Source organism: Gouania willdenowi, chromosome 11 (genome assembly GCF_900634775.1).
Source record: "Gouania willdenowi chromosome 11, fGouWil2.1, whole genome shotgun sequence".
In the NCBI taxonomy this organism is placed as follows: Eukaryota; Metazoa; Chordata; class Actinopteri; order Blenniiformes; family Gobiesocidae; genus Gouania; species Gouania willdenowi.
In genome coordinates, this window is record NC_041054.1 from 21,846,289 (window position 1) to 21,862,579 (window position 16,291).

At 39.3% G+C, this 16,291-nt stretch overlaps 1 protein-coding gene and 1 pseudogene across 1 annotated transcript in view; one reads left to right on the plus strand and one right to left on the minus strand.

Moving 5' to 3' along the window:
• The window catches only part of pkib (protein kinase (cAMP-dependent, catalytic) inhibitor beta), a 35,478-nt gene extending 19,401 nt beyond the window's left edge, over window positions 1-16,077 (minus strand). Inside the window, exon 1 of the mRNA XM_028461464.1 lies at window positions 15,785-16,077. The gene's annotated coding sequence lies outside the window, so the exon portion shown is untranslated. The remainder of the gene's footprint in view (window positions 1-15,784) is intronic.
• On the plus strand, window positions 6,492-6,609 carry LOC114472731 (uncharacterized; annotated as a pseudogene).
• Window positions 16,078-16,291: the final 214 nt, after the last annotated feature.

Here is a 16,291-nt window from a genome sequence, read left to right on the forward strand (position 1 = left end):
CCAGTATTCCTTAACACTCAGATTTAAGACGCTTGATGTGAATGTATCATGAGTGAAAAGAACAAGAGCACAACATAATCTCATTCCATTCTCAGCGCTCAAATCTGGGCTTCCTAGCTACTCGTTCACTTCCCACCCAATCAGATCTTTGTTTTAGAAAGAACTGTTTAGTGATTCAGACATTTGGGCATGGCATGGTCTATGTTCTGGTGCCCTGTCTAGTGTTCACCCCAACCTAGCACCTGATGAAGACTTGAGATATTGGCCAGCAGACCCCTTTAACCCTGAAAAGGAGCAAAGATGGATGGATGAATGGATGGATGGATGGATGAATCATGTAGCGCAGCAGTGCTCCGTGAGAACGTGATCATCTTCCCCTGCTCAGTGTTCGACTGTTGTGTCTGGCTAACTAAGAATAACTCAGTCCATGTTATCCTTTAGTTCTTTTTATTTCAGCCTTTTGTCGGTGCCTCATAGGTTCACATTCACAGTCAGCAAGCTACCTCAAGTACAACCGTTTCAGTGGGAACTTCCGGTTTACAAAATAAAAGTCGGTTGGAGCAACGTTATTAGAATGTTACATTCTAAGATCTCATCAGAGCTACAGAAGATATGATCATTTAAATTAGGTTAATTTAAACTAAGTTGCTCAAAAATTAATCAATAAACCTGCTCAAATTCAGTAAATCATCATTGATAAATCAATTAATGCCTTTCTCATTAGGAATCTCCCGATACAACTTTTTTATTTCCGATATGATACCAATATTGCAGCCTTGCGTATCGGCAGATACCGATATTGATCCGATATCAGCATGAATCACACATTTATTTATTTTTTCCTCTCTTTCCTTTTCTTTAATAAAAAACTAATTTCTTATTTTGAAGTGTGGGATGTTAGAAAAGGCTTGATCAAGTGATGTTACTCAAACAGAGAACAATTGTCAGCAACAGTAAAGTAGGTAATAAAATAAATAAAAATTTGAATCCTATATTCGTTTTCAGGCTAATGTCGGACTGATATCCGATATCGGATCGGGACACCCGTAGGTCTCATACATCTTTACATGACATATAAATAATTAAAAAGGAGTGTTGTTTAATTATGAGTTTTTTTAATTATTAGTATTTGTTTTGTTTCCTCACAGGAGTTAAAAACTAAGATTTTCTTTAAAAAATGATTAAAAAAAATAAAACAGACTTAATAAAGCCCTAGAACATGTGCTTTCTCCATTGCTTTTGGTTTCTGTCTCTGTCTCAGCTATTGCTATAGTAGCCATGATGTATATCTGCAGTGCAGTGAATCAACGTGAGGCCACTGAGTCTAGGACAGTTGGTGTTTGAAACAGCATTTGGAGATGACAAGTCTGTATATAGGACAGAGGTACCTTTATCCTATATTCAACCACTAATTATCGGGGGGAAACAGGAGGCAGCTCATTCTATTGTGGCCTTGATAGACTGAAAAAAAGGTCAGTGATATATGGATTGGACGGATGCCTCGGCCATAAGAATAATGAACCCTTTGTTTCTTTCAGAGGAACCATCTCATCTCACCTACTATTTCTATCCACTTTGAACAGTGTAGAGCACAGCATGCAATACTACCACAGGCTTTTCCCACTGTGAAACAGGTATGTCCTGGGGTTTCCATCTAGTTCAATCTATCTATACTGATATCATCAGCAGATACAACGAGGACAAAACAAGTTTGAAAAGGCCGAGTTCACAACCCTCCAGCTACTTTTGACAGATTTAAAGGATCTCAAGAGCTCTTATTATCCACTGTCCTGTCGTTTTTGTCACAATATCACATGTTGACCTTCTCATGTGTCCTTTATAGCCAAGTGGCAGAAGACCACACAAACATATTTATCTTAAAAGCTTGGAGATAAAAAAGTAGCTGAAGGCAACCATCCATCAGGCATGCTAAAGGGTAACAGGCTATTCAGATGCAGCAGATCAGGCTCATAGGTCACTGGTCAATACAGCAGAATAATGAATGACTAGCATTTAGCCCTCCATTAAAAACACTTTCCATCATGAAAGTAACACGGTCCCTCAATCGATGGGAATTGAATCCACCGTCTGGCAGTAAAATTGTAAGTGACAGGCGACACTGAGTTGTCATTTATCTTGCACTGTGGTGACACATTTCAGACTTCAAATACTTCTCTGTCCTTCAAATTGATTTTATGGCAGACTTCTGACTCGGGAAAGGAAAGAAGGTGTTAAAATATTGTGCTCCTCCACTTTGTACCCGACAAAGCTACAAATCTGAAGCTGTGACTGATTTGACTGCAAGCACTCTCATGTTCCTCACTCAGTACAATATCATATCTACTGTAATCGCAATGTGCCAATGTTTTACATCATCTTAAAATGACCGAGTGCTAAATAAACTATTAGATAAGTCCATGAAGAAACATCTTCTGTCTTCTTTGTCTGTCTCCTCTTTATTTATTCTTTCCATTCAACAATATGTCTGTGTTTGAGGAATTTCACCCAAAAAGGCAGCTACAGGAAATAAGACAGTTTGGGTATCAAATAACTGAAAAAGGCAGTTTGTGGGTGGAATTGCCAGATCTATCTGGCAACGCAGATAAATATAGGTAGCTGCTTTTCCTCCACAGGACTTAGATGGGAATTTAGACTTGTTTTTTTATTGATAATATAATACTTGTTTATTTTTATACAGGCTTCTTTATAGTTTTCAATTAGATACAAATAGATTAACAGAAATGTTGGGATTATCTCCTAAAGAAAACAAATGAGAGTACGTCCTAGGGCTGCAATGAAAGGTGGACAGGCCTGTAAAATACCAGAGTGGGCCACCCTGGTGGGTAACCAGCCTAATAACCACCAAGGCTGAGGCCTTTTCAAAAGGCTTCTCATTTAAACTGAGCTGTAAATGATTTTACCAGCATTCAGTGATGTGTCATTCTGAAATGAGCTGGCTCTGAGTGCTCCTTCCTTTTCACTGCTTCACTGCTTTAGCTTTTCTAACACCCCCAAACCCTGCAGCACGCAGGTGCAGCCATTCTCCCAGCCTCGTTCTGCTACAACAAAGAGCCGTGCTGGATAAAATAAACGTTACAAGGACCATGCTGTGTGTACTCAGGCTATAGAAATATTTCGTGCTGGATTCTAAGTGGTAAATAACATTTTGAGACCGCAGTTCTCCAAAGCTTAGCAACTGACTCTACATCATTTGTTCAGCAGCCTCGACCTATCGTCGTTTTTATGTAACTATTTACAGGTTTCAAATTAATGCACTTAACCCTTCATATTTAGGGGCTCTGATTTTCCACAATCACAGAAAACTGAAAAAATTAGACTAATTTTCTGAAACGGAAAACGCAATATTGTCATGATTGTTTTAAATTATTATTATTATTAGATTTTAAACCAAAAGCAAGCGAAAATACCCTCACGTGCATGTTGTAGGCCAATATATGCATTTACACGCAATGCAATCTTTCACCTTAAACGGGTGGATCAAGACACAGAAATGTCAATTGTGATGGAAAATATGGTCACAAGATGTGATAAGACAGAGTTCAACAGGACTGTGTTCGAGCTCTCCTCTCATCCATTTGTGAATATAAAATCAGCAATTTAGAATCAGAATCAGAATCAACTTTATTGACCAAGAGTGTATGAATACACACGAGGAATTTGTCTTGGTGACCTGTGCTCTCTCAGATAGTGTAACATTAAATAATAACAATCAACTAGAATAAAGAAAAATAAATAAAAAAAGAAGTATAAATATAAGAGTAGTTAGACTAATATGTGCAAACTAAATAAAATAACAAGATAATAATAATAATAGTAATAATAATAATAATGAAATAAAATAAAAATACAATAATAATAATAAGATAATAGTGCAGTAGTGCATTGATGAGTAGTGCAGGTGAACATTTAAATGAAAATATTATGTCCATGAACATTTCGCAGTGACAGGTTGATCCAGGGTTGTTATGTTTAGTTCCATGGTTATTTCACAGTAACAGAAACAGGTCTGACACTCTATGACTGTTTAGAGTTGATCAGAGTGACAGAAGAAACTGATTTTATGGCGGGTAGTTTTGGCGTACAGTGATCTGTAGCGTCTGCCGGAGGGGAGGAGTTTAAACAGATTGTGTGCAGGGTGTGAGGGGTCTGCAGTGATTCTACCTGCCAGTTTCCTGACCATGGACAGGTATAAGTCTTGGATGGAGGGCAGATCAACACCAATGATCTTTTCTGCAGTCCTGATTATCCTTTGTAGTCTGTGTCTGTCTAGTTTGGTTGTAGATTCAAACCAGACAGTGATGGAGGTGCACAGAACAGACTGAATGATGGAGGTGTAGAACATGATCAGCAGCTCCTGGGGCAGGTTGAACTTCCTCAGCTGACGCAGGAAGTACATCCTCTGCTGTGCCTTTTTCCTGGTTGTGTCTATGTGGGAGGACCACTTCAGGTCCTGTGAGATTGTGGATCCCAGGAACCTGAAGGAGTCCACGGTAGCCACTTTGCTATTCAGAATGGTAAGGGGGGTGAATGAGGGGGGATTTCTCCTGAAGTCCACTGTCATCTCCACAGTCTTGAGCGGGTTCGGTTCCATTTAGTAGCAAGATTTGTAGTCATGATGTATGTGTAGATCTATGTTCATACCTCTGATTGCTAACCAAATAAACAAATTATTTTAAGTTAACATTGATCAAAATGCATATATTTTGGAGCCATCTTGGATCTGTTCTGATCAAGAGGCAGACGTGGCGTCGCTTTTTCAACAATGTTATCAACTCAAGTCAGTTTTTCACGCCCTTTAAAAGAAAAACATGCAGTTTTAGTTTAAAAAAAAAGATAATTCAAGGAGACAAATTACTGCATAATTTTTTTTAATTCTTTATTTATGAAAGGTTCGAGGATGTTTTACACATTAACAGTCATGTTTACATATATTAAAAACAGTAATACAAAGAAAAAATTTCTCTGACATGACTTACTTAAAACACTCTCTCTCCATATAACCCCTTCCCTTGTTTTTCCAATTGTTGAGTCTTTTACTTTAATAACTATTTACAATTGAGGAGTGTGCACACATAACAATTTCAGCAACAAATTGTTTACACATTTATATTTAAGATAGCTTACTTCCAGTTCGTCCAGTTTTCATGTGTTTGCATTTGTGCTTGTTCAAGTGGATCTTGTTGGGTGCCTTGAGATGACTTTGTTGTGTTTCATGTTATATAAATAAAGTTGAATTGAATTTTTCCCAAAAAAAAAAAAAATGCAAACAACTATACGACACAGTCTTAACTTTTACCGACATTCACCGAGATTATATTTACACAAAACCTTCCTCCGTAAAACGGGCACCCTACGGTCAGACATCAAATCTCGTGCAAAATCTCGTGTGATTTCACCATTTGCCATTTAGCACAAAAAACTTGGAAATGTATGAAATTGATAACAATACCCAACTCCATTGACAGTGTTAAGCATGTTTGGAATAATTTCAGGAAGTTTAAAAGCCTGTAATGGCATCTGAAAATGGAAAGCCCATGAAACAGAAACAATACAGAAATATGTGAACTGACAAAAATGGGAAAATTTTGAAACAGAAAATTTGATCTTCATGTTCTTTGTCTTCTAGTGCAGTATGTTTAAAGATGTTCTTAGTTTTCTTCCACTAGCTTTAATTTTGAAATAATTTGTTATGTCTGACCAATTAAAGCATATCAAACATCTCTATATATTTTAGACTAGAAATGCTCAATCAGAGTTTAAGTAATGTGCCCTCAAGGGTTAGGAGCCACTGCATTTTTAAATCCACATTAATAGCTAAAACCGTAGCCTCCTTGCTAATCCTAATGAGCACTTTTGTTCCTCTCAAAGATAAGGTTGAATGGACCTGTAATGATAAAGGACTAAGCATCAATGCGTGTCTGACACCTGTGAAAAGGTAGGTCATCATCTGCCAGCTCTAATCTGGGTTAACAGATAGTGACATGCTGCCTGACTTCTCAGCAACAACAGAAAGCAGAAAAAGAGATGATAGGAAGTCAGATGATTCACCCAGGGGTGACAGAACAAAGCTGACTGCCTGTGACAACAGCGTGAGCAGTGGGCACTTCCACCAAAAAAGAGGTACTATTTCTACCCAGCTCCAACTGAATGCCTTTCCATGACTATGACGCTGCTGCTTTGCTTCAGTCTTAAAAAAAAACCACTTACACAAGCATTTGGAAAGATTTCACATCTTCAGCTCTTCTCTTTGCCAGACCTACAAAAGTAGGTCACTGCTTAACTTACTGTGATTTAAGTGGTGTAAGTTACTTTGTTATCAGCAATCTAAAGCTGCATTGATGAAGACTGTCAGCACGGGGTCAAATTCAGGGAAATGTTTACCTGTCAGGTAAGGTTGTTTGATTGTTTGGTTAGTTGGTTGGTTGAAGACTAAAACACTGCTATAAGAAGTACTTTTTATTTGCCAATGCTGATGTGGCCATACCAGCCTGTCATTGCCCGATCCCGTTAGATCTCGGAAGCTAAGCAGGTCTGGGCCTGGTTAGTAGTTGGATGGGAGACCACTGAGAATTCCAGGTGCCACAGTGGGGTGGCAGTCACCGAGTGGTATCTGTCATTGTGCCCTTGGGCAAGGCACTTCACCTACATTGCCTAGTATGAATGCAGTGTGTGAGTGAGTGTTGGTGGTGGTCGGAGGGGCCGATGGCGCACTATGGCAGCCTCGCTTCCGTCAGTCTGCCCCAGGGCAGCTGTGGCTACAATAGTAGTTTACCACCACTAAGTGTGGAATGAAAGAATAATGCCTTAATTCTGTAAAGCGACTTTGAGTGTCTATGATAAAGCGCTATATAAAAACTGATGCATTATTATTATTTATTATTAATCTAAAGTACATTTACATATTACCCAGTACATACCATTGTTGTTTTAAAATAGATTAAACAGCTCAAATAGAGATCCTAGCTAATTACTTTTAAAGCAGAACTAGCAAAAGGTCCCTTTTGGTTATGTCACTGTCGTAAAAACTCTGCACCCCCCGCCGCCTGCCCCACAGCTACATGTGCACCTTTGCTCTCCCAAGACAGTAGAAGAAGGATAACACGAAAAAATGTCTGAAAAGGTGGCTACTATCAAAAATGTTTGAGCCCTCTGTTGATCCGATTCCCGTTTCTTTTTCCTCCCCTCCTTGGACAAAGGTCTTCTCTGCCTTTTTTTGCTGACTTCACCATGATATGAGTTTGAGGAAAGTGAATTTGTAGACAACTGTGAGTAGCCACGGAACTGGTGATAGTTTAGCATTAGTGTGCATTGGGCTGTACTGTAAAGCAGTACGTCTTGTCGCAAGAACGAGAACAGAGCTGTGGGACTGGTACCGGCTCAGAGGCAGGGAAAGTTGCAAGCGTGGTTTTCTGGCCAGAGACAGCAGGGGGAGATGCAAGAACCCCCAATCACCTCATAAACACTTGTCTTACCCTCACAGCGACTACGAGAAGGATTTATTAAGGTGAAAAAGTTACTTAGTTCTGCTTTAAATGTTGAGGCTGTATTATTTTTTTTATAGACTGTGCAAGTTCTCTCTTTCATTTTCAGCTATCCTGATGTTAAAGCTGACGGTTCCTGTTCTGTGGTTCTACCATTTAGTGATACGTCTTATGTTCTTTCTAGAGCCAAAACTACTGTATATGGGATTTTTTTGGCCAATGCCAATGATACCAATATTGGGGTTTTTGAAAAACCAATATTCGAAGTATCTGCCGATAACCGATATATAGAGTGAAATATACACAGGATATTTACTGTACAAATACTTATAATGCCCAAAAAGTGATTTAAGTCAAAGAAGCAAAACAACTAACACTGTCAATCAAAGGACTGTAAAGATACTGTATAAAGGAGCATAGGGCAGGATCAAGAAATCAGACTCCATAGGGCAGGGGTGGCCAATCCTGGTCCTCAAGGGCCACTATCCAGGATGTTTTAGATATTTCCCTCTTCCAACACACCTGGTTCAAATGATTAACTCATCATCAAGCTCATCAAGAAGAGGGAAACATCTGAAACATGCTGGATAGTGGCTCTTGAGGACCAGGATTGGCCACCCCTTCTATAGGGACACGACGGTCGTTAGTGTAACTGCAGTCATCCGCTAAGATGGCGCAGGGAGTGTGTGTGAACGCTTTACAACGGCGCAGCTGATACTGTGACTAGAGGATGGATACCAGACCGGAGCCCGACAAGAACTTTCTTCTTTCCATTTGTGCAGCAGCAGCTGAAGCAGTGAGCGCAGCTTCAGCACTGCAGACAGGACCATCGACCAGAGAAGGAGAGCATTGAAGCCATCTACTGTTAAAACAATCCGTTTTCTACACTTATCCTTAGTTTGGATACGAGGATTATGTAAATTGATCTACTGGGTCTCTTGCGCGCAATGCACGCCTGTTTGTGTTTGACATTTGCTTGTTACTCTGTGCGTTGATCTGTTGACATTAACAGTTGTTTGTAAATAAAAGCGGGCTTGCCACTAAAACAAAGAAAAATTACATTTTAACTGTTGAGTTTAGGTCGGGCTTAGATATAAATATCTGAATGCCTATCGGGTTCGGGTCGGACTCGGACAAGAAAATGCGGCCCAATCCGCCCTGCACTGTTATTTATTTACTCACCGTTCACGTGACCGTTTATAGCAAGACCTCCACGCATGCCTCCGCAGAACCAAACAGCAGTTTGGTCCACCGCGCTTGTTATCTTTCTGTCTCCTAGACGTCTTCTTCTTTTTCTTTATTTCCGGCAGACTGAACGCCTCTCCAAGTCGTTGAGAGCGTGCATCAGCATCATTTAACGTCACGTCTGCAGAACTATGCGGGAAATTCCTGCCCGGAATTGCAAAATCACACAGTCTGTTAACTTAAAATGAATGATTGTTTTTTCACAATCGTGCACTATGCTCCTTGAAAAAGGGAAAAGTAAACTGCATTTCTGGGGAAAAACATTTCAAAAATAAAGTTGCTTAAATAACGAACAATAACGAAAGGATAAATTGTCATCTTTATTCTTTAGTGCCAATTTAAAAGTCAAAGCTTAAGTATTATTGTGCAATAAGTATGTTAAAAAATCAATTACATATTATTATTGTTACATATATTATTATATGTTCTGTTCTCCTGTTCCTGTTGACTAACCCTAACCAGTCCTCTGGAGGTTTTGTCCTGCTAAAAGGAAGCTTTTCCTCTCCATCCTTGATGCTCTCTCATGTAGAAATCTTCATTTTTTTCTTCATTAAAACATAACTTTACATTTAGTGACGAGTGCCTTGAGAGGGCTTGTTTTATTTGGTTCTATATAAAGTTGAATTGCTTGAGCACAATTAAGCAACCTTAAGCATCAATGTATTTTTTTTAACATGATAATGGATAGCATGAATCTTACATAATCATAGGTGTCATAATAAAAGCATACACAATTATTCAAATAGCTAATAACATTTATTACACCCTCACTAACTGCTAGTTTAATGATCATCCTGCAAGTTGTGGGCCACCAGAACCAAGGATGATGCACTTATTCCTAAGGCTTTAATGGTTTTATTTTGGCCTAAACCATTTGATTGGCAGCTTAGCAAAAAGCTCCAGAATCAAAGCCACGATCTGATGCTAAATATACAAACCCATGAAGACATTAATGACACAGGGTGATTTAGCAGGGTTCTCGCCAGCACTGTTGAGCGTAGGGGCCCCCTGACATTGTAGTTTGTCTCCCCTACAGAGCGATGGCGCCCCCTTCGTTCAGTTTTCAGCAACGTACGGGGGTTTTTCTGTAGTTTTTTCCTTTTTTAATCGGTACCGTTGTAATAATTGTTGCATACTTGAAACTCGTATTAATTATCTTTTTAATCTGAATAACCAAGAAACACTTTCATCAGCCGCACCATCTATTTAATACAGGCGATTGGCTTGGAGCTCTCGTCTTTACCTGAGGACCCCTGCAGTTCTTTAGCTTCCCCGATGCTGCCTGTGTGCATCCTCTGCTTACGTAACCGTAATAACCGTCCACATATTTTAGTTCCGAGGAGTGTGGATAGTCTGGACTCCGCTGTGAGTGAAGGCGCCGCCCCGCTCCCAACTCGCCACTTACCGGGGCCGTGGACATGGTTACCTCGCTGAGCCCTCTCCACGCTATGGTGGGGACAGAGCCCCTCACCCCCCTCATGGGCTGTCCTCAGTGCGTCCCGACACGGGGACCAGACCACGACAGTGTGCGCAAAGATTCGGTGGCAATGTCGGCCACCCACCTGACCCATCTAGAAACACGGACAGCTGTGTAACTGCACAACAGAGCACAGTGAATGGAAGCATGCGACCACAAGCGCCTTTTCTTACACAATCATTTGAAAGTGAAGACAGCTATGATGATGAGTAGCAGCACATTTGTCTCAGAATTTACAGTCCCCGGCATTAATATTTTATTATTATTGTGTTCTTTTATCCATCCAGCTTTTATTTAAAAACCCAAATTCCACAAGTGTTATGAGAGCTGATATTGTAGGTTTTATATGTTGTTAAAGCTGCTTTGATTGTGCACAGCAAAATGTTTAGTGTCTTGTGAGATTTATGCTGCTATGGATTAAGCTTTTTTGTTAGATCAGATTGAATTAGGTGAACAAGCTAATATTGTAGTTATGTTTAAACATATTTATTTCTTTTACATATGATTACTGTTGAATTTGGTGATTTGATATAAAGAAAGTTAATATTGATACATCTGTTTGGTTACTTTAATGAATGGATACTGACAGATACCTTGTTTAAAAGTATGAAATAGCCACAAAATGAGGGAAAAAAAAAAAAAAAGATAATTGTTAATGTTGTAATAATCGTTGATTAATCGAATCAGAGCACCCTGAATCAAAATCGAATTGAATTGTGAGGTCCCTTAGATGACAAACCCCTAAAAGTAATGCAGTAACAAAGTAACTATGGCCTAATTATGGCCCTCAAAGAGTTATACATTTCTAACATGCCACGCCCCCTATGCTGTAAAAAACCCTGATTAGAGAATATAAAGTAATGCTTTGGCAAAAAAGAATTGACAAAGGCTGGTGATGCTGATATAAAACTCTAGACCTGGAATGAGGCTGCCAGAGCAAGAGAGGATGAGATCCTATAAACCAGTGGTTCCCAAACAGGGGTACAGGAGCAATTTTTAGTTCCTTTTTATACTATTTTTGGACAAATTCAGAGTACTATTGCCTAATAAAATACTATATAGTCTTGTAATTTATTGAAACAGGATTATTTTATGCTGTAGAGGCCATTTTATCACATTTCTGACAATAGGAGACAAGAATTACTACATTTTACAAAAGAGACTGTATTTACTTGTATGTTTTTTATGTATATTTATAAATCCAACTTTAAATTCCACTCACTGTTTTAATTAGATGTAGTGAAATGAACAGAGACAAAGCTGTTCAACTCCTCAGGATTCACAGGTCAGGCTGTTTTTTTATCTTTATGTCATAAATCAGGGGTTTCAAACTCATTTTAGTTCAGGGGCCAAATACGGAGAAGTTTGACCTCGAGTGGGCCACAAAAAAAGAACAATTTTAACATCATTGTGCCCTAATTTTCAATATCAGTTCAATTCACTTCAGAAATTCTTAATTTTACCCATTTTTGTGTAATTTAGAGGTATTTTGTGAAAATGTTTGTGAGAAATTGCAAGACTTGTGGAAAAGTTGAGTTATTTCCATAGATTGTAATTAAAAATGATTCATGTGATATAAACAAAGGGAAAAAAAGACCCTAAAATATTGTAGCGTTTCATCAAATTAGTGAATTTGACATATCTATAACTGAATTATTTGGTAATTTACACAATAAATAATGTTTTTTTCTGTCATTTTTATTTTCTCCTGCGGGCCAAATTGGATGCTCAAAAGGGCCTTGAGTTTGACACGTTTTAGATTAAAGCTCATGCGGAACAGGGGGATAAAATAAGAGGTGAGGAAGGACCATATAGGGCCCTATATAATACATTTTATTTTTGTCCAAATTCTGTTTTCCACATTCATTTTTTAAAATTCTATATATTTATCAATTTTTTCTCAAAATATTAGTTTTAACTCCTGTGAGGAAACAAAATAAATGGGAATAAAAAAGAACAAATACGTCAAAAATAAAAAATGTAATTTAAAATAATGTGTAAGCTACAATTGAAATATATATAATAATATGAGCCTTGCTTCTGTCAGTCTGCCCCTGGGCAGCTGTGGCTACAATAATAGCTTACAACCACTGTGTGTGGAGTGAAAGAATAATGCACATCAATGTAAAGCTCTTTGAGTGTCTATGAAAAAAGCACTTTATAAAATACAATGCATGTTAATTATTATGATCATTTTTATTCTTTTTAAATCATGTAAATCACGTTGAATTCCCGACACAAATACATCTGCCTTGTTTTGCTTTAAGGACGATTGATTTTTTTTATAGCTGGAGAATCCAGAGAAAACACAAGAAAACTGTTTATAACTATTGTTTTTCTAAACTTAAACACACAAAAAAAGCAGGACACATTAAACAGGAAAATTAAATAATACTAAGAGATATGGAACCTTCCACACTTTGAAGGATCCATTCTTTCTCACTCTTTGCAGCAAGGAAAACAGCAAAAGAACTTTTTCAGGAAACCTAGTTTTCCTTCCTTCTTCTTGTTCTTCTTCTCTGCTTCGTCCTGCTCTTTCTTTCTCCTGGCCTTCTGTTTGTCCGTCATACGGGCGAGCTCCCTCAGTTCAACGCCCTCCTTCACCAGAAGATCAATTTGCAATTGCAGGTTCTCCTTAACCGTAGTCAGAGTGAGATGTTTCTTCTGCAGATCTACAAACATGGTCTCCATGGCGTGGATGGTAGCATCCTTTTCCTGGAGCTGTTTAGTAGCCTCAGCAGCGTTCCTCTCATAGAGCTCCACATCTTTGTGTAGAGCCTGTATCTGTGAGCAGACGTGGCTCAGCATGGTCTCATGGGACGTGATCAGGGTCTCCTTCATCGTCTCCCATTTTGCTTCCTTCTGAGCCACATTGTCCTTATGGTCGCGCTCCTTCAGACACAATTCCTGCTCCATGTGCTCCCAGTCAGCGTTCACCTTATGGTGTGCTTTCTTTAACACGACCAAGTCCTCGTTCTTTTTCTCCAGCTCAGTGGTCATCCTCATCTTCATGCTGTTGAAGTCACAGCGTTCACTCTCCAGGCGCTCCACTTCAGCGTTGGCTTGTTGGAAAGCTGTCGTTAAAGAGCTGATCTTCTGCTCTTTCTTCTCCAGCTCAGAGCACATATTCTTCACCCAGTCTTTATTCATCTGAGCATTTCGTGACTGGCAGACCTCGTTTTCTGCCAGTTCTTTGTTCACCTTCATCAGCATCTGGTTCTCCTCCTCCAGGTTCTTCATCTTCTCAGACAATGGAGACTTTTGTTTCTCCTCCTCAGCCTTACACGTATCTCTGTATTGAGAGATGGACTCTATCAAAGAGTTGATACTGTTCTCAATGCTGTTGTAAGTTTCCACAGAATTCTCCATCTTCCTCTTTGGATCTCCAGTAACCTGTTTAAGTTGTAATTACTCTGTCTCTGAAAACACTTCTGTCCTCAATGAATATCACAGGTCAGACTGATCATCAAAGTCACAGTGAAGACTCTAAGTTTTTCGGAACCCTGCAGCAGCAGGAAGTAGCTTTTATCTTTTTAGATGATGCTCTTTTAGAACATATAGGGCCCTATGGATCAATTTGATTTTTTTCTAGATTCAGTTTTTTCAGTAAATATTAGGTTTTTTTTACTCCTGTGAGGAAATAAAATAATAATAAAAGAAAATCATAATTAAACAAAGTAAAAATAAAATGAAAATGTAATTTAAAACAAAGTGTAAGCTACAATTAAAAGGTCTTATATCAGGAGTGTCAAACTCATTTTAGTTCAGGGGCCAAATACGGAGCAGTTTGACCTCGAGTGGGCCACAAAAAAAGGACAATTTTAAAATCATTGTGCCCTAGTTTTCAATATCAGTTCTATTAACCAATTTTTGTGTAATTTAGAGGAATTTTGTGAAATTGTTTGTGAGAAATTGCAAGACTTGTGGAAAAGTTGAGTTCTTTCCACAATTTGCAATTAAAAATGACTGAAACTATGTGACATAAACAAAGGAAAAATAAAAGCCCCTAAAAATATTGTAGAGTTTCATCAAATTAGTGAATTTGAGATACCTGCGAGAGAAAACAAGAGAAAAATATCCTGAATAATAAAAAGAACAGACAAATAACAACAAAACACACAAAATGATGATAGAAATTATCTTAATTAGAAAATGAACTGAAAATACAAGGGTCAGTCATGGTCCCACAACAGGAGGAAGATGACTGTAAATGATCAAAACTAAGGAAATAAATCTATTCAGGAAGAGCTAAATACAGTTTCATTCACTTATTTACAAAATGAGATTCTTTAAAACATGCGTTATCACTCATTTATTCCATCATTATGATCCATAGTTGTTTTTTTCACAGAATTCTGTGCAAAATATTGTAGGGGTACTTGTATTCCAAAGTAAGAGAAAGGGGGTACTTGGGCCAAAAAAAGTTTGAGAACCACTGGTCTGCACAACAAGTGACAGATACTTAAAGGTGCAGTCTGCAACGCTTAGCTAAAGCTCTCACTATGTAAAGACAGCTTTACATGAAACTAGTCGTTTGTGTGAAAAAAACAGGCTCATTGAGTCCCCCCTGCTGCTTCTGCAGCCTTTGGCAGATTGCCAGAATGTATCGAACAAAAAGAACCAATCAGAGCCAGAATTGGGTTTGATGGACTGTCTGACAGCTGTTGCTCACAGGCCCCGCCTCCCTCCCTGGGCTGTAGCGCCATCTTTTTTACAGTGTATGGTCTGGAGGAGTAGAAGATGGAATTGGGACTTTTCTGCTTGAAAGGTAATTACAGCTGTTTGATTTACTTTATGGTTGATTTGTAATTGTGACGCTAGAACTCTGTAGTGCATGTGTTGTTCATGTGTGCGCAGCAGCCTCCGTGGGGCTGCTGTAAGTTACACTGTGTTGTTGCTGCTGCTGCTGAGGTTTGTGCACATTGAGAGATAGAAGCGCTGCAGTAATATGCTTTCAACAGAGCACGTTATATTACTGTGATGTTGCTGTTGGGCTAACGTTAGCTTGTTAGCTCCTCTGAGGGAGGGACTTTGTAAAGTTTGGAGGCAGGGCAAGAGAGCAGCGGGGAGGGAAGGAGAGAGAGGGATCTGAGAGTCGCGGACTGCACCTTTGAATGTCCTTTGACTTATTTATTTTTTGACCAATTTCTATTTAATATTGGGAGATTTTGTGGAATAATTTGAGAAAAAAATGCAGCATTTGTGAGAAATTACATTTACACAGTGATTTGTGTTTTCTCTGTCATGTTCACTTGCCCCTGTGGGGACTCGACTTGAGTCTATGTATCAGTACTCTTTACACCTCTGTCTTTAACCATCTATAATTGGCAGTTTGGGGCCCCCAGAAGGTATTCTGCTTAGGGCCCCAAGTTGTTTAGGGCCTGGAATGGATCCACCTCAGTCACAACCATCCATGTACTTGACATGAGCACGTGAAGGTCAGACACCAGAGCGCGAGGGAGGAACATTCCAGATGTTGTTTAGCCTCTCATGCAACAGCTGTGTGCGTGTGTGCGTGTGTGTGTGCGTGTGTGTGTGCGTGTGTGTGATGCGATCCTACCTGTGGAACACAGCGGGATGCTGAGTGACAGGCACTTCTTCTTCTTCTTCTTCTTGGTGCAGACAGAAACCACAATAGAAAACAAACGGCGCTGGTTAAAGTCGACACTTGCCACCTGCCACCATCTTCTTCTGCTCGGACGAACACAGCAGAGTGCGCAGTGTCGAAGAGTCCGTCCGTAACGACCTGGTCCGCCGCTGCATTCCCTCTCACACAGCGGCCGGACTCGCGGCTCACCGACCGGACAGACCGGAGCGGACTGACCACTGAGCAGACAGCAAGCGCACCCAAGCTCCGCGAGACAACAGGATGTGAAGGGGCTTTCAGAGTAAAAGCACAGACGCTGACATGAGTAAAACAAAAACAGAAGAGCGAGATTGTTAAGCTCAGAAAAAATAAATAAAAAATATAAATGCGTAAAAAAACATTGAGTAATAAACATATGTTTTTTTAAATGGTGTTTTTGTTTGATATCCACCACACACACATGCTCAGTTTAAACGTTAT